This window comes from Acanthochromis polyacanthus, chromosome 5, assembly GCF_021347895.1.
Source record: "Acanthochromis polyacanthus isolate Apoly-LR-REF ecotype Palm Island chromosome 5, KAUST_Apoly_ChrSc, whole genome shotgun sequence".
Classification (NCBI taxonomy): Eukaryota; Metazoa; Chordata; class Actinopteri; family Pomacentridae; genus Acanthochromis; species Acanthochromis polyacanthus.
The window spans coordinates 18,443,559-18,470,274 of record NC_067117.1 but is presented as its reverse complement, the minus strand read 5'-3'; the positions used below and the strand labels follow the sequence as shown (position 1 = coordinate 18,470,274).

The following is a 26,716-nucleotide window of genomic DNA, read 5'->3' as shown; positions in this document are numbered from 1 at the left end:
ATCCTTATATAATCAACCTGATTTAAAGGCGTCATTGGAAAAATGCATCTCAAATAACGTATTATTTAGGTAGCTCTAATTTAAATGCGATTAGTATTATATGCCAATCAGCAACAACATTAAAACCACTGACAATTAATGAAATTAATGGTATTTTGGTGTAAAGAAAATGTTTTGTTGGGAAACCATTTGTTCTGGCATTCATGTGGATGTCACTTTGACAAAAACCATCCGTCTAAACATTGTTGCAGACCAACAACGATAATGGCACTTTCTAACGCCAGTGGTCTCTCCAGAGGGACAATATACTCTTTCACAATACAAAAACAGCCCAAAAATAGCTTGATGATGGCCAAAGCAGTGGCCCAGCCTCCAAATTCCTCAGAGCACAGTCGAATTCAACAATCTCAAAATGCTCTGGAACAAACCTGATCCAGAGAGGCCCAACAGGACCCAAAAAATCCGCTTTGAAAACATTCCAGGACACCCCAACAGACCTATTATGGTGCTACAAGTGGGATTCAAACAACATTAGACAGGTGGTTTTAATGTTGTGGCTGCTGGGTATATATTGGAATGTAAAAAAGAGAGGATTTGCCTGTTGGTCATTTACTTTATAATTGTGCAGGGCTAAAGAGAACCAGGTATAGACACATCTACAGTCTCTACATTTGTGGACCCGAGCACCAAACACATGCTAAAATCGTATCCACCAGCAGTGGGCTTGTGTGTATAAAAGAATGTCATTAATCGGGTTGTAACAGGTGTTCTTCTCCGGGCTTCTCCTCCGTTTCTACTACGTGCTACAGTTTTGTAATGTGACAACCTGCATTCAGTATCAACGATTCAATTGCAGGCAGCTGTGTGGACATCTGCAGCTTACAAATCCACAGGCTGTGTCTAAAATCCCGTGCAATATAGAGCAAATGCCCCATCAATTATGTTGTGCCCTTCCAGCGGTGGATAAACAAATGTGTCCATGCCGCATAGGCTCCCTGCTGTCAGCATATAGAGAGCAGTGAATTATTGATTGAGGAAGGGATTCTGAAAACAGCCAAAATATAGATACAGCACATTTTTCAGAGGTCCTACCTGAAATTTGGCTTAGTCATCAATCACGGATGTGTGGCTAAATATACTTATATGTCAGATATATGCAGTAGGGATTGAACTGGGTGTCTTAAGCAGCACACCCATGATGATGAAAAAGTTGCAAAACTGTTGCAAAAACATTTCTGACAGTGTGTGTGTGTTCTCCCCCTTCTTGATATTTGTGCACCACTGATGTTACTTCCTTAAGCAGACTTTTTCTGTGCAAATATAAGTGTGCCTTGAGCTTCTATACTGAGAGCATAGACCTTCATAATGTTATTACAAGTTTAATATCAAACCATTTCTTTCTGAACTATGGTATGTAAAGGAAATGGAACATTTGCCAAATTATTCATTTTTAATTTGAGGCACTCTGCAGCTGAGAGATAACACAACCGCTTGCCAAATTTTATTCTTATGACAGTCTTTAATCTTTCTTTAAAGGCTCTCCCCATGGTTGAAACCTCCGCAATCAAAATGCGAAACAACATTGCTATTTCTGCTCTATATGGCGTATGTAGGGCAAGCCCGCCTTTGAAACGGTCAACAGCCACCACACTAGCATAACTCTTGGTGGAGCAGAGAATCAGTTTAAGCTACACGGTTTTCATACTATGGCTGTTAATGACTGAACATTGTGTGCTGTGTTTATTTCTGTTGGACTGACACAGTTTCATGAATCAGATATTGGGATCAGTTCCATTTCTTACACGGCAGTTTGATGAATGAGCGTGTGATTTCAGTGGGCGTTTTGAAGATTTTCCTCAAATTCAAACGCTGTCACATATTAACCAGCAGTGTGGTTCTGGAGGACTGGTGCTTCATGAGGACTTCAATTAAAATTTGCATCAGCAACTTTTCTTCTAGAGAAGCTGTGCTGCAGCTCTGCTTCATCTTCTTAAAGGAAGAGTCACTGAGGTGGAGAAGGAGCACACACACACACACACACACACACACACACACACACACACACACACACACACACACACACACACACACACACACACACACACACACACACACACACACACACACACACACACACACACACACACACACACACACAGTGGCTGAGTGGAGCATTGCCCTGGTAGATTTGCTCCCCAGTGGAGTTTGTTTTCTTACTGCTGTGGTATAATGAATAGTGATTTATATTCCTCTGCTTAAGAATGCCAAGACATTTGTCTAAGCTGTGCTGAGCCACTAGGAGAATATTTTACAACATTTGTTTGCTTTTCATGTTACAACCAATACTCTGCTTCTCGTTTCACCTGCACATGCTATGTGCCAGTGCCAAGCAGAAAAGAAATGGAACAAATGTTCATCTAAAAATCTCTGACTTTCTCCTCTCACCCAAATGTACAAATTATGTCACTAGTACAAAACAGGTTTATACTGTTTTTTTAAACATATACTACAGCCATAGAAAATATACATAAATGTGTGATGAACCTAAATTAAGTCTTTCATCTTCTCTTTTTTCCTCAGCCTCCATGCAAATGCGAACACAAACACATTTTCAGTGACAGGCATGTCTCATTTATTATTTCATAGATCCAGTACCTTGTTTAAATGGCGCCTGAATGCTCTCTCTTTTATCTGACTAATTGTAATGGCTTTAATGTTCTTGAAATTAGTGCTTGTTTAATGAGGCAGCAGCCATTGTGATTTTCATTACGGAAAAAAAGGGCTCCTGGTAGTGCAGCTAGTGAGGAGCGACAGAAGGTGACATTAATGGCCAGTCAAAGCAGGACAGAAACACACACGACAATGAAAACGCTCAAAACAAACCGTAATTGCTTGTCGGATTCTACATAACACAAGTCGCTGGGAAACACCAGAAAAGAGGCGTTAGACTGAATAGAAGAAACAGTAGACACATTCGGTGAAAATGTCAAAAGTAAAGGCCTTGCTCGTTGTGTTCCAGGGTTTTCAGTGAGAACTGGTCACTATAGACAGCACAACAGAAATGATCACACACAGCATATCTGTATTTCTTTAGCTCCGCCGAACTGTGACTGAGCACGACAGGTGCAAAAATAAAGTGTAGGAGTCCCACAACATTTTTTTCATAGTTTTACTGCCCTTAAATTAGTAACACATGATGCCAAAATCACTGCACAGCCCAGCTTTGGGGAGTATTGATGTCGGCAGTGGCCCTGTACATTGATTTTGCCGTTTGAAGCTGCTTGCTTGCACAAGTTTTTCTGTTCTGGTGTCAAAATCTTGAGAGGGATGAATTGTACTGTAAGACACACACTAATTAACATTGACTAGTAATGAATTTATCAGATTGTGGCATCAGAGCCTCTTGTTAGTTTTTCTTTGCTGCACTGTATCGTTTAGAGATTCCCTCTGAGGCCACACAAATACACATAAAACATACAAAAAATGCCCTGCAAACACAGCCACTAGAGAGATCTCTGCCTCATGTGGTATACATGCCGCAGTGTATTTACACGACTGCAAGAGCAGAATATGAATGGACATGCTCAGAGCTGAGCATGTGTACGTAAATGTGTTTTGCCCTTGATAAAGTTACACAAACCACATAGATCAATGAGGCACTTTCTGGCATCACAGGCTGCATTTCATTCAGTTGAACCAGTTTTAAATGTCTCTGTTCTTCACTTCTTAGATGAAGATCTCTAGGTCCTGACTATTTTAGTCACTATAAACAGAGCTGGCCAACTACATCAAACCATCCAGCAGAGGATAAGTCCAAATTCAACAGAATGCAGCGATTAAAAAAAATTCCAGCAGTAAAAAGAAATCACAATGTAGCTGTTGTGCTGCTGTTTCTTAACTTGGCAGAAATCAGATCTCTGTTGAACTCGTCAGTCAGACCCATGACAGAATTCTCAGGCAAAAGAAAATGACTGAAAATGTCTTAACTGCTGCATATTTCCAACAAGTTTCTGTGCTCAAAAACTCTTTCCTTTATTATTACAACTTGCTCCACAATATTGCAAGAAAACCACAAAGTACGAGCCATGTTGTTCAGCTTTTTTTTTCATTTGACGCCTGTAGTCAGGAGGCGTCCCTGATTGGTGTCACGGAAATTCGGCTTCCACTTCTGTGTTAAACCTTAAATTAATCAGCATTTATTATTGTCTAAGCTGTATAAGACTCATCTAAGAGAAAATGTGTGTGTGTTGTCTCACTGGAATGACTCTTGACTCAATGGAACTGAGCTATGATGAACAAAATTAATTACACACCGTTTCCCTGCTGTGACAAGTCAAAGTATCTGCTTTGAGAAATGTCTATTGTAGAAAAATTTAATACAATATTTTTGCCACAAGCAAAGAGAAGAATGAATTCCTGCCTCACTCACAATACAGATTTAGACACATCAGTTTACCTTACATGTAATGTATTTTGTTATTTTAAATTCCTTCCTACCAACAATGAGAGTCACATGCTAATAATCTGATGTGATGCTGGAACTTCTTTTGTTTCGACCATGATTTTATTTTAATGGTCACAGATGAAAATCTCTACTGATGTCATCAAATGGCCTCAAGCATACATTGAAAGTAACTATTGTGTTCACTGTTAGGAAATGATGTAGCATTAGCACTTAAATGTACAGCTGAGCGATTTGTATGGGGCCTGATAACTTCTGGGTGGAATCAGTTTCCGTGGCAACCTCATCTCACCCTACTCATTGACTCAGCAGATGTAGTGTGAGGCAGTCAACAGCCAGTAATTTCATAGATCTTATTTGACTGAATAAAATGTTGTTGAGCTGAAGAAAACAGATTCTTCAGATGCTGACCAGTAATACATTTAAAAAGTTGAGGTTTTTAGGCTGAAGATTATGTTACTTTTTCAGCATAAAAGTCTCTGAGGACAACTGGGCCTCAGATTAGTTTAGGGTGAGAATATCAGACCTACTGCTGTCTGTCATGGCAGATAATTTCCTTCATCTGAGCAGCAAAGCCAAAAGAAAAGGAAATCTATTCCATCTCTCCAGTTCCAGGGCCGTGCATTGTGCATGCTGGCTAGCTCTCTGTCACATATCTTTTAGTTGAACGGAGCGATAATTAATGTCACCATTAGTTGCATCATTTTTCTGACCGGCTGTAAAATGTCAACTTCCACCAACTTTGCCTGTTACACTTTCTATCTAGACTATAAATGGTCCTCTTTTAATGTGTTCATAAGATGCTACACGTGATTTCACCATTTCCTAAAATGTTAATGAAGATAATTATTGTGTGTGTGTGTGTGCGTGTGTGTGTGTGCGTGTGTGTGAATAGAGTGAAAGAAACAGAGCACTTCCGCCAAACAAGACATTTGTTTTATCTGAACATCAAAGGCGCTGTGCTCTTTCATGATTGCCTCAGATTTTGCAATGCTCTCTTGCCACTGGCCTCAAATGCATTAAAAGTGGATGTCACACGTGTTTCATAATTCAGTGTGGTTCCTCTCTTTATTAGCACATCATTGATATAGATATATATTGAACAGCATGTGTCCATGAATATATGCATACACCAATCCCCACATGTAAACGGATACTTAAAAAGAAAAGAGGGAAACTTTAACTTCTGAAGTATGTAAATAAAAAAAATGTAATTTACTTTTAAATCAGTTTATAGAATTATTTTCATTTGTTAGTATAATAGGCTTATCAAAGCTGCATTTATAAACCTAATCTTATTTTAATTAACCGCTTTTGTGTACTTAATTATATTAATTTTCTTTCCAAGTGCTTTCAAGTGGACACCTTTTTTTTTAAAATTTCTTTTCACTTTTCATCATCTAGCTTTTATTTTTAAGGATTTGATGATGATTGAGCACTCACTGCAGATGACTGGTTATATATCCATGTATAAAGAGTTACTGACACTTCAGCACTGTTGCTCCTACAGCCATCACTTTACACAGCAGTTGCGTGGAAAACTGGCTGCTTTGATGGAGTTTTTTTAGTCACTGCAAGATACAGTACATATGTGTTGAAAATGTAATTCTTGATTGCTGTTTTTTTAAAAGATCTCTGTGTGACATTGGAAAAATGCTGGTTATTGCTGACATCATTGTACGTGTTCTCCATAGGGCTCGAGTGAGCATCGTGGGTATTGGCCGAAACAATGATGTGCAATACATGAGACCGAACATGACTGAGCAGTTGTTGATAGATAAACTAACCCAAATTACACTGTTTTTAAAATCTGACTGCCAACTATTTTTGAAATTATGTATATTTGAGCCTACAGTGCTGAGGAACAGTGTGGTGATAGATCTGGGCATGCAAGACTATAGTTTAATAATCATAATGCTTCTTCCCTGCTTTGTCAATCCATCTATTAACAGGGCCTTTCCCGATGTTGGTCACATTCCCATTAAGCTGGCTGGGTATCAAATAAAAGTAGATAAAACTTAATATTTTTGCTTGTGTAGAGTTTCTATTGGAGCCTTTGTTGTGCTGGGAGTTGCTTGTTTGTGGACGTTAGTGAACTCCATTTCTAACTGAGTGCACACTGTTGCACACTTTTGGCTCTCTATAGGGGAGCAGACGAGAGGCAATGAGGCAAGGCACTCAAATCCTGTGGGGTATCTCAGAAAAGTCCTTTATAAAGAAATCAATCTACAGGCAACATATATGTACAGCCAACTGAGAAAATCAAGTTCAAGTTTTAGAATTTGCATTCACTCTATATGAAAACATGATTGTTACATGTTTCCCCACTTTATGCTACCTTCATCTAACACATCTAAAGACAGGTAAAGTCATGGCTTCACATCAGAGTGGAAATCAGTCTCACACACATGGATCTTATATCTGCATTTTTGACAAGACGAGGTCTTGTCTGAACCATTTTTGGAAAAGTGAACAGTTTTTTTTATTTCTCCTCTGTAAGTCATAATTACTTTGAGAGCTTGTTATTGAGATGCTGGTCAGAAAGCCTGTGTGTGTGTTTGTGTGTCTCAGAGATAAAGAGAAACAAAACCATTTTCCAGCAGTTAGAGTAAACACCATCTCACTGTGAGAGGGAAATATGGGCCATTATACTACCACAAGAAGTACGACTTCAATTACATAAACACCCCACAATACAATCTTGTATTTTACCGCTGTTCTGTTATGGCATGACTACAAAAAAATGTTTATGTAAGTGAGAAATTAATTATACACAGAGTGTTTACGCTTTTGCAGTTCTGTCATTGCAAGAACAAATCTGAAAATCAATTGTTAGTTTGCTTCCAATAGTAAAGGAAAGGTGTGAATTCAGATAGTTTGATCACCAGCTAGCTTCCCTGTATAATTTAAATATATATATTTTTTGAACAAATGACAAGTATAATGACAAGCTATTGTTATTCCTCTCTAATTCAATTTGAGAATTTTATCAGTAACTCACAAAACATTTGGCCACAGGCACAATCTCATTAACAGCAGTTTGCAAAGCCTATAATAATCCATTTTGTTTCAATAGAGACATCGTTTTTTTTAGCCTTGGTGACTACATTTGGTGTACCTTGACTTTGAATTAAGCAGCAGCAGAAAATACTTATTTTCATAAGTTTACACATACTGTGTGGAAATATTTCTGTTTACACATGCTATGTGTCAACCGACTCTACATTTTGCATCCATGGTTCTCAGATGATGTCTTCTTTTGATCTTTACCTGGATTCTGTTTATGATGCCTAGAGTTTGTTAGCTTAGCCGCACTAGACAACCCACAGAAACGAATTTTATTCTCTGCCAGGGTGGGTCTAGTTACCCTCGGTAAGCCTCGAGGTTGGATGCTCCTAAAACTGGCCGGACGAATCACCATGAAGTGTAGAGTCAGAAGGCGGGCGTAACTAAGTGACGACAGAGGCGCGACGATTTTGACAGAAACAACTGGAAACAGTCATATAAACAAGGATAGACAAGAAGATGGCTGCGCACAATAAACAGTTATCTTTTGACTCGGCTTTGGCCACAGCCCTTAAAGATTTGAAGCTAAAATTCAACTTGAAAGATAAACAAAGGACGGCACTGAAGTGTTTCATTGAGAAGAAAGACGTATTTGGACTTATGCCGACGGGATATGATTTCCAGCGCTCTAGGAACTACGTCAGCCTATTCGTTGCGCTGATTGGTTGTATACCTACCCAACTGCTGCAGAGTGATTTGAAAGACAACCTTTTAGCCCGCCTCCCTCCCTGTCGAGAGTTCCTAGACCCTTGTGTCTTCAGACCTGGGTCTAGCGCGGCTAGGCTAAGAGTTTGTGGTTTTATGTGAGAAATCTCAGTGTGTTGCATGGATTACAGTCATGTTTGCTGAATTGTAGTCAGTTTGATTTGCCACCTGTCATTTAGCCTAATCATTAGGTCAAAGTTTCAGTTTTATCAAATACCTGCAAAACTAGTCATATTCACATTAGCATCATTGGTGCTTTCTGTTTAGCACCATTTAGCCAATGTCAGTATGCCAGCAATGTTGAAATGGGATTGTGTACATGGGAAACATTATACTAGTATGGTCATTGCAGGACTGTCAATGTGATCTTATTAGTGTGCTGATGCTAGTGTTTGGTTTGACGTGTAGCTGTGCCCAAGTAGTAGATAGTGTGGCTCTTATCATTGAGCAGGTGCATAGTATTGTCTAAAAGAAAATAATGTAAAATGTGGGTCATTTTATATCAATTCTCCAAAAAACATGTGTGCCCTTAAACACTGATTTTTAACACAATCACTGCCACACTCATAGAATGCCACATGGGCCACATGTCACCTTTTCATCTCCGTTATTCAAACCTATTTTGAAAGATATTCACTCATCACAGCCTAACAGAAAGCTACACAACAATCAACAGTCTGCTACAAAACCCAGTTACAGCATATGATCAAAGAAATAAGACAACATAAGGGTAAAAGAAAAACAATAGGAACATCAAACCCATCCCACCTAGCCACGACTTTCCACCAACTTCAAACCCTCAATCAAAAATCATTTAAATGAAAAGTCAGAGCATATTGTGTTTTTTTTAATCTTTATTGATTCAGAGCTGCACAAACACATTCTGTCATAGTACTGCTGACACCTTTATAGTTACAGACATCCTGGAGCCGACTATAATCACCTTTTATGTTTTGTGGACATCAGTTTTCAGCCGATACCCACAGAACAAAAACTCTGCTGCAGCAGATGGAAGTTAAATTGCTGACTCAGGGACAAACAGATGATAGACAAGCAGGCAGAGTTATTGTCATTCGCTTCAGTTTTCCCTCGCTGCATTCAGACTGCATCTCAGACACCGCTGCTATCTGCAGTCAGCCTCTCCAGTGTACTACAGTAGATTTATTTCTTGGTTTGTGCACAACATTGAACTATAGTGGTACTGAATTACCCACTAATTGGCAGCTATGCAGAATATGCAGCAAACTGCATATCAAAGAGAATGTGCACCAACCTATTCTGAGAGTAATGAGATGCAATGAAGCTGAATTAGTGCCACAAAGATAGAAAGGAGTGCAAGAGGAGCGAAAAACGCAATCATGACTAAAAGCACAGGAAAGGCTCGGGAAAATGTTGACAGGAGGCGATGAAGAGGAGGTGTGTTTAAAAGTGCATGGCCTTTTACAGCTTTGATATTCTCTGAATGTCACTGCAGATTACTACAGCAGAGTAGGAAAATAGTTGGAAATTATTTGTCAATGTCAGCAGAGTCAAGTGTGCAGGGGCAGGATGCACAGGTGGATACGATGTCAAACCAAGCACGGCACCGTAGCCTTCTTGTCTCCAGCTGTTGACCTCAGGCTCTCCTGGATGAAGAGACAGCTGTGGGACATTTGAAGCCGTAAGAACTTTTCAGATGGGATATTATTCCATTTACAAAGGGGATTATGGTGGTCAGTTGCTATATATAGAACACTTACAGAGAGCTCATTCTTAGTGTTAGACTATTACTAAAAATGGTATATCGAAGAATTCAGACTGATAGCATAAACATTGTTCCGGAAAGTATTTTTTTCCTTCAGGCACTCATTTGTCAATAACCCCTCTGCCAACTGTTTCAGTCTAAATTATTTCTTAGGTGGAAAGTAGCTTTTAGTGAAACTCAACTGCAAATGTCACCACAAACATAGATCCACTGTTAGCGTCACAAATTTAAGAGATAGATTTACATATATATATTTTTTTTTTTTTTTTAAAAACACTACGACACTCAAAACCAATAATGTCTGCACAGTTGAAGAGCAGTAGAGGTAAGCTGAAATCCAAATACTCTGGAGTTTCAGATTCTATGCACCCAGATCTAGTTCTTATCATTCTGACACAATCTTATTGAGTTAAAGCCCTGCCTAAGCAGTCTTATTGACTGCATCTGATGCAACACTGTATGTTTGTATGACAGCAGCATGCTAGTGTCTGGCCTTCACTGCACTAATCCATCAGTAAGCAAGGTAATTTCAACTAACTACAACACTAACAACTTCACCGTCTACAAAATACTGCCTGTTCCTCTTCCAAAGTGTTCTGCAACCCCACATGCAATCAAATGTTCCCCCTTTACGGTTTTTGCTGAAAATAAAATTCACCGAATTTCAGTAATGCAATTGAAGAACAAGCAGCTATCACATAGTCTGAGTGTTAAATTGTGGGCTGCTAATATAATTGTGAAATGTGCGGCATCCTGAGCTGCTGAGAAGCCACGCGGAGAGTGGAGGCTGCAAATATGGCCAAAAGCCACGCTTTAGTCCTTCAATGCAGCTTTACCTCGTGTGTTGGAGGTGCTTTCGTGCTCCTCTGGTCAAAAAAAAAGGAGATAAGCAGAACAAAGCGATCTTAAATCCCCTTTAACAATGTTTTCAGAGACAAGTGGAAGAGGAGATGCATCAGAATCAAGACAAATTTTAGAATAGTAGATGAAGTAACCAGCTGTCATGGATGGATCCTTTTACTTCTTCAATAATTTTCATCATAACAGTCAGAGTTGGCTTATCTTCTCTCTGTTCTCTTAACTTCTCAGACCCAATTTCAACTTCCAGAGATCCCCTTACACCAGTCAGAATAATGGATTCTGCTGGCATTCTCCCCGGTTTAATAGAATTGATTTATACATTCTTGGAGGGTACACTGGAGACTTGGTTCCATTCAGTTCAGACCTACAGTAGAAGCTGTGAGTTCTTAGCCCAGTATTTTTCCTCTTTCTTTTCTTTAACCTCTGGATGTCCGCGCCAGCCAAATACTCTTCAGGTCGCATTATTCATACAGATGCAGAAGTGCATACTGACACCTACGAGTTGCCGATTTCCATCTCACTCTGCAACTGTTAGCCGCTTAACAGCCCTGCTGAGTGGTCGGGACTTATCTGTCCAGGTTTCCCCAGCAGGACTAAAAATTGAACAATTTGATTCTCTCTGCAGGCTGGGTGTCTCTTTCTGCTCCTGTACACTCAGCTTTTTACATTTTCTGTTTCTCATCTCGGTTCTCTCCACATCGCCCTCTCCTCACCTGTCATAAAACCACACATCTCTCTCTGTTGGTATGGCTACCAGCTATTCCTTACCCACGCTTTGAATGAGCTCTGCTCCACTGTGCCTCATCATTACCTATCTAGGATATGCAGATGTATATGAACACAGGCCTCAGGAAAAAAAGAAATGCCACTGCAGCAGCTCCAGTTGGCGTCTTCTCAGGGTGACAGTTTTGTGCGATAAGGCTCTCATGTATTTTTAGCTCCTTTGAATACAGGTGACATTTTGTTCTGTTTAATACAATGGAATTCTCAGCTTAATGAACACTGCATTTTACATTGTTGGCTGTCTGTGTGGTTATGTCATTTGTCATAAGTGCTACCACAGTGACTGGGGCTGGATTATAGAACATCATCTTGGAGGATGATGTTATTTTCTTTCTTTCTTCATTTTGTAATTGAAAAACAGCCACCCAGCTAGTATTGTTTACTTTAAATGCTACATATAAACAGTCTACCCAAGGGTAATCTCTTCTTTTGAGCCATTAGCACCTGGTGGTCAGAGTTAAAGTCATAACATGAAGCCCCTTTCAGACACACACTTCCGTCTGCTGATATTATAGCAGCTGAAAATGTCAGCATCCCGCCTGAATGAGCATCCTGGTCATTTTTGCATAAAGTCTTAATTATAATCTTATCAGGCTGGACCTAGTAGGATTTCTGTATAACTTTAAAAACAACACCAACTAAAGAATTTCAGGTTTAAATTTTGTTAAAGAAAATTAAGGAAAACAAAGTCATACCTACATTTTGAAATGACTTGGCAGTTAAATTTGTCACTTCATTTGTTCTTGTAACGTCATTGCAGAATGTGAAATATTTGGATGTTGCTGTAGAGAGAACCGTAATTTTTTTTTGAAAGTATGTCATTATGCCATTTAAATTATACATAAGAGGATCATGTATTAAATCTATAACACAATGAATGTTGAAGTGGAGCTTTAAAAAAATCAGTCGCAAATCACAGTAACTGAGAAAAATCACTAATAGACATTTGCCATAAAACCTACACATCCTACACCTCTAATTTGTTTACAGATGTCGACTGTTTTGTTCACTGATTCAGCTGAGAAACAGCAGATCAATCAGAGCTTTGTGATTTCATATTCACTCATTAAAAATGGCAACATAAACAAATGACAAAAAGCGCAGATGACATTGCATTGACACAGCTGAACAGGATGGTGTAAGCTACCTTACATACTGTATATATTTAGTCTGTAATCAATATATTTATTTGAATTTGTTTAAAAGCTATACCTACTTTTAGCCTTCTGTATTGGCAGAGAGTACAGTGGATAGGACAGATATGCCACTTGGATATAACTGGTTCCGGTTAAAAAAAAAAAAAGACATCAACCCTACATCCTTCTCCCAGCAAATTCATTAGATGCAAAGAAAATGGCAATGCCTTCCTGATTTATGTTTTAGTCATGGTAACCATAATTTGCATGTGTATACTCCTCTGACTCCCTGTTATCAGAGCATACAAAGCTTTAAAACTAAAGAAAAGACAAGTTTAAAAAGAATCCAACCAGGAATGCAAGATGACTAAATGTGAGCATCGGTATACATAAAATAATATCCCATTGGTAAGGATTAATTCCTCAAATTGTCAAAAAACACAAACATCCATCTGTTTTTCTCCTCTGGCCCAATGTGCTAATGGAGGTCTGTATAGTGGCCTGATAAAGCCGTCATACTGCCTCCCTCTCTGTTCCTTTCTCTCTCTGACATAGTGATAAATCAAGTCTCTCCAGTGGTATCAGTTCCACAAAGAGACTTCTGCTAACAGATGCACACACACACACCCACACATCTCAGACAAATACACAAACACATTAGATACGTGTGCCTCAGCTCAGGCTTTGAGAGTGGCTATTCATAGCTTCTAAACACATTCTTCTCACCTATCTCTCTCCGTATTATCCCGTCATGTATCTTTCATTTTAACTACCTCATACACAACCTCTCTCTTTCTCTTTCTCTCTCACACACACTTATCCTCCTCTCAGATTAGACCACTTTCCACTGGATGCAGTGGCGGTGCTCTCAGGGGAAGCCTTTATTGGTGGCCTGGGTCATCGTCACAAGAGTAATGTCTGTTCTGGGAATAACTGCACTGCAGATGTAGGATCCTCTGAGACAAAGATCATACAGTAAAAATATCTGGTATAGGACTTATTTCCTTGGGGGGTTGGTCTGAGTGGTCAGAAAAGAGTAATTGCTGGGAGTATAATTACTACTAGGGCTTTTCCACGGGAGTACCTAACCTCTTCCTCTGCTCATGGTCTGCCTGTCTGTAAGGTATGGGCTGATGAGAAGCTGGTCTTTCTTTTTTTCTTCTTTTTCTTTGCAAGGCTGCAGATGCCTTTCTGTCTTCTGGGAGATATTCACTGAACGTGGCTTTCCCCTCCCCTCTTTGGGGGAGGGGAAAGGGCCAACAGATAGCTCTTTGCAATTAGGTCACAGTTATGTATCAGACAGACTAGGTAGCAAGTGGCTAATTGAAGTGAGAAAGATGTTAACAGTCTTTGTATGGCTGCAAAATAGGCATCATCCGAACTGTAAGTTAGGTGCTAGATTTGGGGGCATGTTATGGGTTATAAACTACTGTCTGTCATATCTTAGCAAACGTAACGAGGTAAAAACAAAAACTCATCCATTGTATAGTCGTGTTTCCACACTGTGGGGAAGCCAACGCTGGATCTTAACCTAATGTATGTGGTCGGTAAATGGAAACTAAAGACTCATTTACTGTTACAGCTTATGTTTCAAAACAGTTAGCAATAATTGTTACAAAGGACAAAGGACTTTAATCCAAGTCATGGATCTAACTTTACAGATGTTTATTGTAAAATCTAATCCGTAATACGTAAATCAGATGTTTTTTTTCCACTGATCCATCTCTGGATCCAATCCAATTTTAAAAAATACTGCTGCCATTGTCACTGAACTCCTTGATGCTCTGTGCACATATGGAACTAAGTAATGTTACAGTTTCTGTATGTTGTTAAGACGCAGCCACATCTTCTTAAAGCAACGTTCCTACATAAAAAAACTACATTCTGAAGTATGTTTTGAAGGAAACATGTTTTCTCAAGTGTTATGTGTGCTTTTCACAGATAAGTTTCTTTTTTTTCCATTCCTTGCCAACCAATGCTCCTTTTTAGTTGATCAAATTCAGATCAAAGAGGTCAGGTCTCATCATCCTGCTAAACTAGAAAATAGAGGATTTTAAATATGTTATAAAAACACATATTTTAACCAAATTTCCCAAACCTAACCAAGTAATTCGGTGCCTATAGACCAAAACAAACACAAAATGAAAACATAAGTAAACGGTGAGTGAAAACTAAATTTACACGGACACAAACTCCAGTCTCCTGGGTAAAAGTTCTATGACCAACATATGCCACCACCACACTTTTAACCTCCTAATGGACTTTGTGGCTCTTTGAAAGTGTCACACTGTTACATTAACTTGCCTGGAGAAAATATGTTTCTTTCAAAATGTAATTGCAGTTTAGTTCTAAAGGGTCACAATTTTTAAGATACAGGGTTGTTTCTTCAGTTGGTTATTTCCCTTTGAGTCTTTGAAGTGCTACCAAACCAAACAAACCAGTGCCTCCATTAAGAAAGGAAGAAACTGAAGGGAGCGAGAAATGAGGGAAGAAATTTTTCCCACTACTCTCCATCCAGCTACCACTTCACTACTGACAGAGAGGTCTTTGATGCTCTGATGAAAAGTGACTGGTGTAATGCCCAGAGCAGCTTGTGTTTGCGAGGCTAGGTGAAGTGTAACGGATAGTTCAGGGTGCTGAGCTCCATGGAAATGTGCTCACCAGAGAGGGTTTGCCCTGCAGGAACACCAGCAGCTTGTTCAATGAGCCTCTCTGATGGCAAAGACCAACATCAAAAGGAAAAATGTCCAAATAATGCTTTGTAGTGGTTCGTGTTTCAAGTGATCTGCCACAATCTGATGCACTGGGAGATGATGATAATGCAGTCAGGTTCATAAATATTTGGACACTGACACAATTTTCGGCATTTCTGCTCTTTACATCACCACAATGGCTTTGAAATGAAGCAATCAAGATGTGCTTTAAGTGTAGACCTTCAGCTTTAATTTGAGGGTATTTACATAAAAAGCAGGAGAATCATTACTACACATTTTAGATGTGCCCTCCACCTTTTTAAGGGGCCAGAAGTAAGCAGACAATTGGTTGATCAGCTGTTCCATGTCCAGGTGTTTGTTGTTCCCTCATTATTTCATTTACAAGCAGCAGATCAAAGGTCTTGAGTTCATTTCAAATCTGGTATTTGTGTTTGAAATCTGGTGAGTTCAATTCTTAATATGAAGTCCAAAGAGTTGTCACTATCAGTGAAGCAAGTCATCATTAGGATGATTTCTTAGAAATCACAAAAAACATGAAGTGTGGCCAAATCAGGTGTTTAGTACATTCTTAAAAAGAAAAAAAATGCACCAGTGAGCGCAGCAACAGCAAAAGACCAGGAAGACCACAGAAAACAAGTATAGTGGATAACAGAAGAAACTTTTCCCTGGTCAAGAAAAACCTCGTTACTACAGTTGGTCAGATGAAGAACGCTCTCCAGGAGGAAGACGTATCTGTGTCAGTATCAACAAATAAAAGAAGACTTCAGACTGAAGAAGGACTGCAGAGGGTTTACCACAAAGTGGAAACCTTTGGTGAGCCTCAAAAACAGGAAGGCCAGATTAGAGTTTGCCAAAAAAAATATAAAACATCTAAAAGAGCCTGTGCAGTTCTGGAAAAATATCCTATGAACAGATGAGACAAAGACCAACTTGTACCAGAATGATGGGAAGAGAAGCATATGGAGAAGGGAAGGAACTGCTCAAGATCCAAAGCATACCACCTCATTAGTGATGTATCGTGGTAGTAGTGTATTGACTTGGGGATGTATGAAACCGGTTCAGCCTGTAGGCAGAGCATCACCAGGGGTGAAACCCAGCATCTGGTGATATGGGTTCCAGACTTCTGGCTGTCATTGACTGCAAAAGATTTGCAACCAATTATTAAAAGTGACAATTTTATTTCTGATTGTGTTGGTTTGTTCAATTGCATTTGGTGGAGGGCCACAAATAAAATGTGTTCCTACACCATTTACCAGATTTGGATCTAAATTCCCTCAAACTAAAGCTGAAAGTCTACACTTGAAGTGCATCTTGAACGTTTTATTTCAAATCTATTGTGGTGATGTACAGTGTCGGAATGCTGAAAATTGTGTCAATGTCCAAATATTAATATACTTGACTGTAAATGCTATGATCTAAAAAAAAAAAAAATCACATACGCTGCCATTCAAAAGTTTGGGGTCACTTAGAAATGTCCTTGTTTTTTGACAGAAAAGCATTTTTTTTTTCTCTATTTAGAAAAAGCTGATTTTTAATGGAATGTCTGCATGGAGGTACAGAGGCCCATTTGGTACAGTGTGTTAGCTAATGGTGTGGAAAGGCTAATTAATGATCAAAAACCCTTGTGCAATTATGTTAGCACATGAATAAAAGTGGGAGTTTTCTTGGAAAACATTGTCTGGGTCACCCTGAACTTTTGAAAAGTAGTGTATGTTTGGCAAAAAATATCTTTTACTTAACTGATGTATAGTCCATTAGCAAAACCCAGTATCCAGATGGAGGTTTGACATTTTTTAAACTGCCTCATTGTTATGCTGGCGAGGCAGTGACAGACAATCCTTTAGCTTATACTGCATTTCTTCAGCTTCTACAAACATAGTATCAAACAGAGTATGATGATTTTTTTAAAACTTAGTAATTCTAATAATTTATTAGAGCAACAGTTTCCTTTCATTGCCATTTGAGGATATCGCACCACCAGAGGTTAAAGTTTCTTCTCTGTACTCATTGTAAAAATCATCATTCTCTTTTGTTATTGTAATTCAGAATCCACTTTTATGGTTAGCTATTTTTAAAAGAGCTTGTCAGCAAAGCTTAGGATTTAGCATTCTTCTAACTGTCTGCATTTTTTTCCCAATTCTCAGCAGAATCAGTTAATTTAGAAGTGCACTACTTTGACAAATGCAGCCACTTTTCTTGACCTGTAGTCACTCTGCGGTCCCACTCGGCCCTGACAAAGAGTTTTACATGATGACAAAACAGAAATAATTTCTCTAAAGTTAGCTGGCACATACATTGCCACTACAGTTAATTACAGGATTTAAGACCATAAGTAAATAATTTGCCTTTGTTTAATAAATTCACTGCAGAGAAATCAATGGTCAGAGTCTAACAGATCTATTTATTTTTCTAGAATTTAGCTCTGAGACAGGTGAATATTTCTATACATACTGTATAGAGGTAAGTGTGATTGCAGATGTCAGAAAATATCTTTTTAATTAGAAATAGATTCAAAATTAAAAACAGACCAGCCTCAAGGTTTTTTTGTTTGTTTGTTTTGCGTTCCATGTGAAGATAAAAGAATTGAAAGTAATCAAAATGATTCAAATTAAAAAAAATAAATGAACTGAGCATGACAAGAAGGAAAAAAGTAGAACATTTGATCTGGAGAGATTACAAGGATAATAACAGCGTTCTGTCTGACTGCTCCGTTTAATTTGTTTTCTTGCCCCAGAGTTTGATTCATTTACCTCAATGCAGAATTCAGTCTGACCTCATTTAGAGAAAGTAACCCTAATAACAGGAGAGCACAGTATGTTTTTCTCTCAATAATTATAGAACTTCTTTGTTGTAACTCCCTGGCTCGTGTAGTATACAGGTTCAATGTACATGATGAATAATTGCATGTTGATATCTATCCACCAAAGTATCAAAATGCTAACTCTGAGATATCTACATACAAAGATATTATTCATTGAATGCACAACAGTGTAAAAAAAAAAAGTACATTTAGTAGAAGGTCTAATGTAGATTAATACTGACAATATCCAAACAATAAAACACTTGTGGCATTACAAGAGGGGATGCTCCCTGGATGTGTTTTCATCATTGTGCCCAACAGTGTTTGTTGTTCTCATGCTCTGCTCTGCTTTAAAACCAGAGATGATTCATGAATGGCTCAAAAATAAAATCCCCATCAATAGCCGTCGGTACAGTTTGAGTTTGAGAACAGTTATCATGAAAACCCTCTAAATATCACCAACCCTGACATCCATGTGGTGAACCATCCAGTTACTGGCTTCTCCCTCATTGTGTCCACATTTATTCACAGTAACCGTGAGGCAATAGCACACTCAAGAAGTTAAAATAGACGAACAACGTAACCCATGATGTCTTGCATTCATTAAAATACTCCTACACACCTTGAACATTTTATAGAAAAACATCAGAAAAACAAGGCGTTTTGTGGCACCAGAACACTATTACCAAGGACATGGTGTAACTTAGTCCCTAATGACTGAACACCACAGGTACTTAGGGATTAATGGGGCTGAAAGCTAAAAAAAAAAAAGTTTTAAAATGATCAGGTTTTATAGCACAGCTTCAGCATCATGAACAGTGCAACTGGTTGGTGTGTATGTTTTCCAATCAGGTGAAAAAAGGAATAACTGATGATTGTGAGGATCTGTGGAACTGTGCACATAGAGCACAAAATTCAACTTATACAACCACACACGTCATCTTTACACATGAAGACATGCCCGAAAACAAAGACAGTATTGCAGCGATACTCGTCTAACGACATGCAGGACAGAATGCCAGCTGGCCTGTCGATCATTTTCTGATTCACAAAAAATAACCTTAATCATTAACTTGCAATTTCTTTTGCTTTTTTATATTGTAAATGTCCACAAAAGTATCTTGCCTATTTCCCAGCTGTTCATTTTATCTGATAATGATAATTTCTGTATTACATGGGCCCTGGACCCTTGGCCTTTGATAAAAGTGACCCCAGGCAAAGCAAGTTGAGTAACTCCCCAATATGGTTCTAAATTAACTCCTCTATGAAACCTGGGGCAACAATTATCCAAAGGCCCACGCTGGCTGCCTGTGGTGTTAATTTGAAGAAATCCAAGGTATTTTTTTTTTAGTGGTGCACATCCCCACACACAGATTTGCAATCAATTAAATTACCACAAATGCAATCAATACTGCATTTGTTGTCTTTGTGGGCCCTGAGGCCCTGGAGCTCCTTGGTAGATGCTGGTGTAGTATAAGAAGAACTCCTGTCCAAATCTGTATCCCTTGGTACTGCAAGTGGGAATTCAGATTTTAAAGATTTCATTGGCACTGCATTTAACAAGAAGCAAGGGGCCATGTTTGAGTGGGTGTGCTGCTTCAGGTACTCTTGAGATAACACGTGTTCCAGTTGATTAAATGATCCAAAAGTCTAAAGGCAGTGGGCTTGAATACAATAAGGCAGGATTTTCTAAAACTACAGAGCTGCTGTGACTACATTCATGTTCTCATCCATCTTGATGACTATAAGCTAAACATTGCACAAACCGACCTGCCCAGTGGGTTATAAAAGGTGAACCAGGTTCCCCTCTTTTGCTGTGTGACCTCCACCTCCACAGTGTCAGCATAGTGTGCCAGTGTCTCATTGAAATGCATGATGGGATTTCATTTTATCACACAGTCCTCTTGTCAGTCTGAACCCTGCTAGATTGTGTTCGCCCAGGCTGTGAGCAGGATCCAAGAACAGGTCAGGTAACCCTTGCAGACCTATTTACAATAAATGGCAACCATGTCCTCCCTGCACTGCTGCTTTGGTGCGAACAGAATGTTTGTTGTCTGTCTGAGAGCTCATCCAGTATTGATACCCTTGTGTCTAATATCTCGGAGCAAAACTCCATTTCCTCTTCCAGCAGGCAGCAATTGATCACATCTCTCTCCCTCTCTCCAAGCTGAGCCATCTGTTAAGAAAACAATTTTTTCTGTCATTGTGGATTCAAATGGAGTCATCAGTCAGGTTGACAAATGAGGCTTTCTTGCATTAAATTAACAAATTCAGGCAGGAACACTGTGGAGGAATAACTGTTTTATCAGGTTGCAGTGCACTCTCCTCTTAAACCTCACAGTCATCTTGTTGGAAATCAACAGACTGATCTACAGAACACACTACTCCCGCACCAAGCGCAGCCTGTTTAAACATTTGGAGACAGCTATTTTGGCGAATAACATTGATTTTCCTCCAAAACGAATTAGTGGACTCAGCAGCATTGATGAAAAACAAAGCATTACAGAGATTGGCTGCCATTGTTACGATGCTAATTGCCTGGGGTGTCATTTGTTCCCCAACTGAAACAGGAGAAAAGGCTTGTTTTTTCTTTCCCCTCTCTTTCACCTTCTGTGTTTGTGGCTATAAACAAAGAAGACGAAAGGGAAAAGCGTCGGAGAAAACACATGTAATGAAATTTGTCAAACGGGTTTAATGTGTTCTTGTTTGAGCATAGACTTCTTTTCATCATGCTCCTCTTCATCTAGCTTGCCTTTGAAACCACATTTCCAGATGTTTGTTTTGACAGCTTCTGGTTTAGGAGATGAAAAGATTTTGGAAGAAAATGCAATATCAACCACTAACTGAATTATAAGGCACGTTAATCAAGTGCCGCTGCCCCTAATTGCTGTATATCTGTCTGTTGCAGCCTTTGTCTCCAGGTGTGAACGAGGCTCACAATAAACTACATCTCCACTATCTCGAACAATTTGGCAGCGTTGCCTTTTGATGCAGTATGTGCTCCATTTGAGACATGATGGATGCTGGGTCACTTTCTCTCTCTCAGGCAGAAGCACAACTGAGAAACTGTAGCAGCTTTTGAGTTCATTTCTTAGCTTTCTTGGGTGGCTGCTCACTCTTTCTCTCTTCTGTTTGATTAATGGCACCATCTCTCTGGTGGCCGTTGTAATAAAGTCAAATGAGGTCTCGAATGGTTTCAGCTTTGTAGAATCAGCAGCGGGTAATTGAGGGGGTGGATGTCTCTGGTGGGGCTCTGTGTCCTTACAGCAATGAAATAGTGATTCACTTTTCCCTTCAGCAGAGTTGGTGAAGACAGTAATTGTGTTAGAGAGATTGTGCTTCGCTGCACATTGTTGTATGTTTGCATGGATGTGCTCATGTTCTGTTTTAAAGGTTACACAGCCGCTGTTGTGGAAGAAACATCCCTCCTTCCCTGAATGCCCCAAAGTGTGCTCAGTTTGTCTCCTGATTTATGCAGTAGCAGAGGAGAGATGATTGAAACTCTGCAATCCACAGTATCTCCTTCAACCAACAATGATGTGTCTTTGTCAGGGAGGCATGTTGGTCTCCCTGAAACAGAGTAATCCTCTGTATCTCCTTTCACCAGGCAAGATTTTATTCCATTGTGTGTAGATACTTATATGGGATTGTCTGTGATACCTATTTGGGAAGCTAATGGGTAACTGGTGCAGCAAAGCACTCATTCCCACTGAGAATATGGCTCACCAGGTTGTGATCCGGTTCAGATTCACTCCACTCTGCAACAAGGCGACCAAACCACTACAAGTCAGTTTTATACAATTCATGACTTAAAGACAGAACAAAGAAAGCAATTTCTCAAATGCTTCAAGTCTGACTTTACAACCTGAATGACTGTTCTTCTATGGTGACAGTACTTGACTGTACCAACAAAAGTCTCCATTTGTAGACGGCTAAACCTGTGTTGTTGTGTTATAGTCATGTATTCAAGTGTCCATGACTTCTCTCAGTGGATGTTTCTTCAAATAAACCTATCTCAGGAAATTGCTTTGCTACATGTTGTAAAAGCTGTGAGATATGTACCAAACAGGAGTTCTGGTAATTCTAAATTATAAAATTTTACAATAATAATACAATCAACCAAAAAATATTATACATAGGATGGCCACTGCCAGGAAAAATACACGGCCTTTGAGGAAGGCAGTAAGGTGGAAAAACTAAAATACAACATTTGTTGATGATGGCATTGTGGTTATGAATGGACAGGTATAATTTTACCTATTTCAAAATCCTTTACTGATTTCAAATGCCTCTAGACCAGTAAGTTCCAAAGTGGAGGCCACAACTTTTCAGTGGATGAAGAGACAATGAGAGGGAGGTTGACACTGATTTCCAGAAATCAAATAAAATGTAAAACTCCTAATGTAGTGGAATTTAAAATAAAATCATTTGAATCAAATTATATCCAGAACAGACTCGCTTTGCTTTAAGCAGGGTGCTCATCCAACTCATTAAATGAGTTTAACGTTGAAATGAAAATAATGGGCAAAAAAAGAGTAAGTTTGCACAGCAACAGAGCAGAAGTCTGCTGTGACAGCACACGTACACGTACACACACAAACACATCCTACCTATGACTCTATTGTATGTGTACTGACTATATGTACTGTAGTATGTTATGTTCCTTTGTGTTGTCACATGCCCATGCTTGGATGTGGCGGTTAGTACATAAGTATAACTGCACACAACATTTGTCTGCTGAGACCACCTCCAGGGATAGCGGGCATCAACGGTCTCTGCCCTGCATTATTACAAAAACATTAATTATGAGGGCAAAAGCTAATAACTGCAAATTTCAGCTTTAATCTATAATAGAAGTCATTTTTAGGTCCGATTTGAAAGCTTCGGGTCTGACCTTGAACAACCACCATGTAATTCGCCCACAGTTGACTGCAGGATCTGATGTATCTGAGTTTTGCGGTTGTTACTCTAAACGCCAGCTGGTGACATCGATAATTTTAGTGATCTGAACACTTGTTCAGTGAGGAGTTTCTTGATAAATTCTCAATACACAGAAAATTCTGCATTTATGTCTTTGAATCTACAATAAATAGAAAGAGAATTTGCTAAATCCAAGTCTAACTGTATGTTTATGTGTAATTGCATGTGGTATGAGTAGCACTAAAGGAGAAAATGACTGAAAAAGAATCAAAAAGAATACTGACTTAAACAAAAAAATGAAAGTCAAAGAAAAACCCCATTAATAATGATTTAATTTGAAAGAGGGATTTTCCAAGGAGGAAAAGAGCCACCATCAGTTGCTACCTAGAATTTTTTTTACAGCTTCAACCCTGTTATGAAGAGGAAAAAAGTTTTAAAAATCAATTTAAGTTGTCTAACAATTGCACCAAACTGCTACAAATAAAAATGTAGGGAGGTAAACACAAGCTTTTAATGATTTCACTTGTAGCAGTAGATATATTAAACCTTGTTTTAAGTGCACAGTGTGTTTCCCTTCATTAATGCGCTGTCCAGTAACTCAGCTCCAACACAGCAAGCAGTTCTCATATTATACTTAATGACAGACACAGCAGCCCCTCTGGTCACTCAGTCCTCCTCATTTATAGCTGACTTAAAATTCAATAAACACATTTTTTACCAAGGAGCTGACAGTTAGAAAGCGCAGACACATGGTGTATTGCTAAAGTAGTGATTTGGGGTAATTAACATGTATCATGTTGATACTTCTTACTGGGGGTTGAAAGGGTATTGGAAAATTATAGTGACATCAAAGTATTTTAGTTAGCCAGAAGTATCCCAAGTGAATATTATGCAAAGCAATTTTAATGGCAAACGCTGGTAATTCTGCATTTCCTAATTAGAGTCTCGACTGTCATGCTGTCATGCATCACCAGGGCTATGGAAAGGGAAGTCCAAGGGCAGCATTTCAACAGTCACGCTTTCCTCTGCATCTTTATGTAACAACAGTATGTATAAAGTTAACTAAGGATCTTGCTAATGGAAAATAGATATTATCATTCTATATCATTACATTATGACAGTCTGTTTTTCAAAGAACTGCTGGTAACACGGTTGATTAGCTTCGGAAACCTCTGACTCATGTCAGAACTTCAGGGGCTGTGCACAGGTTTCTGAAACAAACAATCCACTTCCCACTCAAACTTAAATATATCTTTAGATATAGCTGAACAACATATTGCATGAACTACTTTGTTTTCAAACCTTATCCTAACACAACTAAAATGCTTGGCTGAGGTTGTGAACAGACCATGGTTATGGTTAAAGAGATCAATTGCAGCTCTGTGATGGGCAGCAAACTCTGGTCTCCTCCTCCTAAGCTGGATCTTTCTGCACTGGTACTGAACATTGACGCTAGACATAAATTGTAAGCAGCAGATTCATCCATTATGGATGTAGTTCCTCGGGATACTGAGCTGGAATGAACTGATGGTCAAAAAAATACCCTTACAGTAGGTTGAAATAAGGCCAAGCTATTAACTCAGTAGGTATTTTACATTGACACTGTGTCTGTAGGTATCTGCAACTGGCCAGAATTTATACCCACCCTTCAGCTGTGAGTGTATTGCTTTTATTTGGTGTGACATCTTCTTCTATGCGCTCGCCTCCTCCTTAATGTCTCCAGGTCTTTATTTTACTATTTCATCATTTAAATTCAGAGCCTCCGTCCATTCTCTCAGACAGTATCTGTGAGTCCTAACACTTCACTGAAGCCACAACTTTTAAATACTTCGTGAAATATTCATACCAGAGATGCTATGTTTTATGAATGCACTCTTACATCAAATAAAAAAATCGTCTTTTCGGCATCTTTCTACCCCAAATCCAGAAGTTACTGTGACACTTTTGGTATCTTTCCATGCTTTCAAATCCTCACTAGAGTTTTAAAGTCAACATCAGTGGATATATGAACAACTTTTTTGCCACACAGCACGACTTTTAGATCAACCACAACGCATGCTGTTCACAGATGTGGTTTGACACATTGATGACTGTAGACAGAGAATCGGACCCGACAGCGCTCAGACCTGCATGTGATCCTGAAATGATCCGGTTATAAAAGATGTGCCGAGTCACCTGTACTCTAACTTCATACAGAACTGGTTGTGAAACTGAAATGGAATACAATGAAATGATTTTATGCAAGTTATCTGATCAAGTTATGATTTAATGCCCAACTTTTATCCTTTCTCCATGTTATTGTGTTAAATTTTCATGTTGAACTCTCTTCTCATTCTTACGTTCTAGTCTTTTCTGTCTGTTTACAGAAAATGTTTGTTGCACATTTTAAATGACCAGAAAGCCTCTCTTTTGCCCTTGCCCAAAACACAACAACAAACACCATCTGTTTAATATTTTCTTCATAAGATAATCTAATTCGCAAAAATTGGTAAGCGTCCATAAAACAAGGCCACCACGACTACTTGTTATTGCATATTAATATCAGCCGGCCATTTTCATCATCAGAAAAAGCCTCACCTTCAGCACCCTTTTGCCTTTGTGCCTTCCAAGCATGCGCATGACCATGTGGTCTGTTTTAATGGCAGCCGCTAATCACATCTCCAATAGAATCCCTTTAGGACACCCCTGCAGTGCTCTTGCTTGCCTGCCTCCTACTCGGCTCAGTCACAGTGTGCATTTCGTGGCCGGAAGAACAGCACGAACCAGCAGGAGGGCAAATGTTCTGCCGTCCTTTATTCTTGATCACCATTTTAGACAAAAGCTGCAGAGTTGAATGGATTAGGTGACCTGTGGGTGTGAACCTGGCAATGAGACAAACCCAAACAGTGGTGCAGCTGGAGGACCATTAACTGACAAACATGGAGCATATGGAACAGACTGCGGGGACTTCTTCTCTTTTATTCCTTAGAGTCTTAGGATAATTCTGCGCTGTACAGATTTTAAAAAATATACATGTATAGGATTTTTAAAGGATGGATTTCAACATACATGGTGGTCTACATAAGCAGCCAGAATCTAATACACAGCACAAAGCAGGGAGGCACATCGAAATTTGTGCATTAATAAATCAGTTAACATCTGTCTCCAGATGGTTCTGTGGGATAGTGAGGAAATTCAGTGCCTCGAGGGGACTGGGTTCAAACGATGTCAGCTCCTGCAATGAAGCTGCCTTAATTTTGAGGAATCTCATTCAATGCACATGTCCCTTCTGGAGAGATTTTGCAACAGATGGTTGCCTACACGTGTAAGGTCGGTGGCAGCTCAGTTTCAACTAACCTAGAATCAAGTAGGTCAATATTAGGAGGTGATGACAGCAGGTAACATGCTTGTGTCAATTATACATTGTTCTTCTTTATTACCGATTTCATCTGAATGTCACTCCACGAGAGAAGCAAAGTTCTATTTCTTGGTTAGGATAATAATGTTCTCTTTGTTAGACGGGGGTCCACAGGAGCATGATTACAT

General features: G+C 39.1%; 1 protein-coding gene across 6 annotated transcripts in view; it reads left to right on the top strand.

The window, feature by feature from the left end:
* cpne5b (copine Vb) overlaps positions 1 to 26,716 on the top strand; it is a 142,261-nt gene that overhangs the window by 49,304 nt on the left and 66,241 nt on the right. The window lies entirely within an intron of this gene.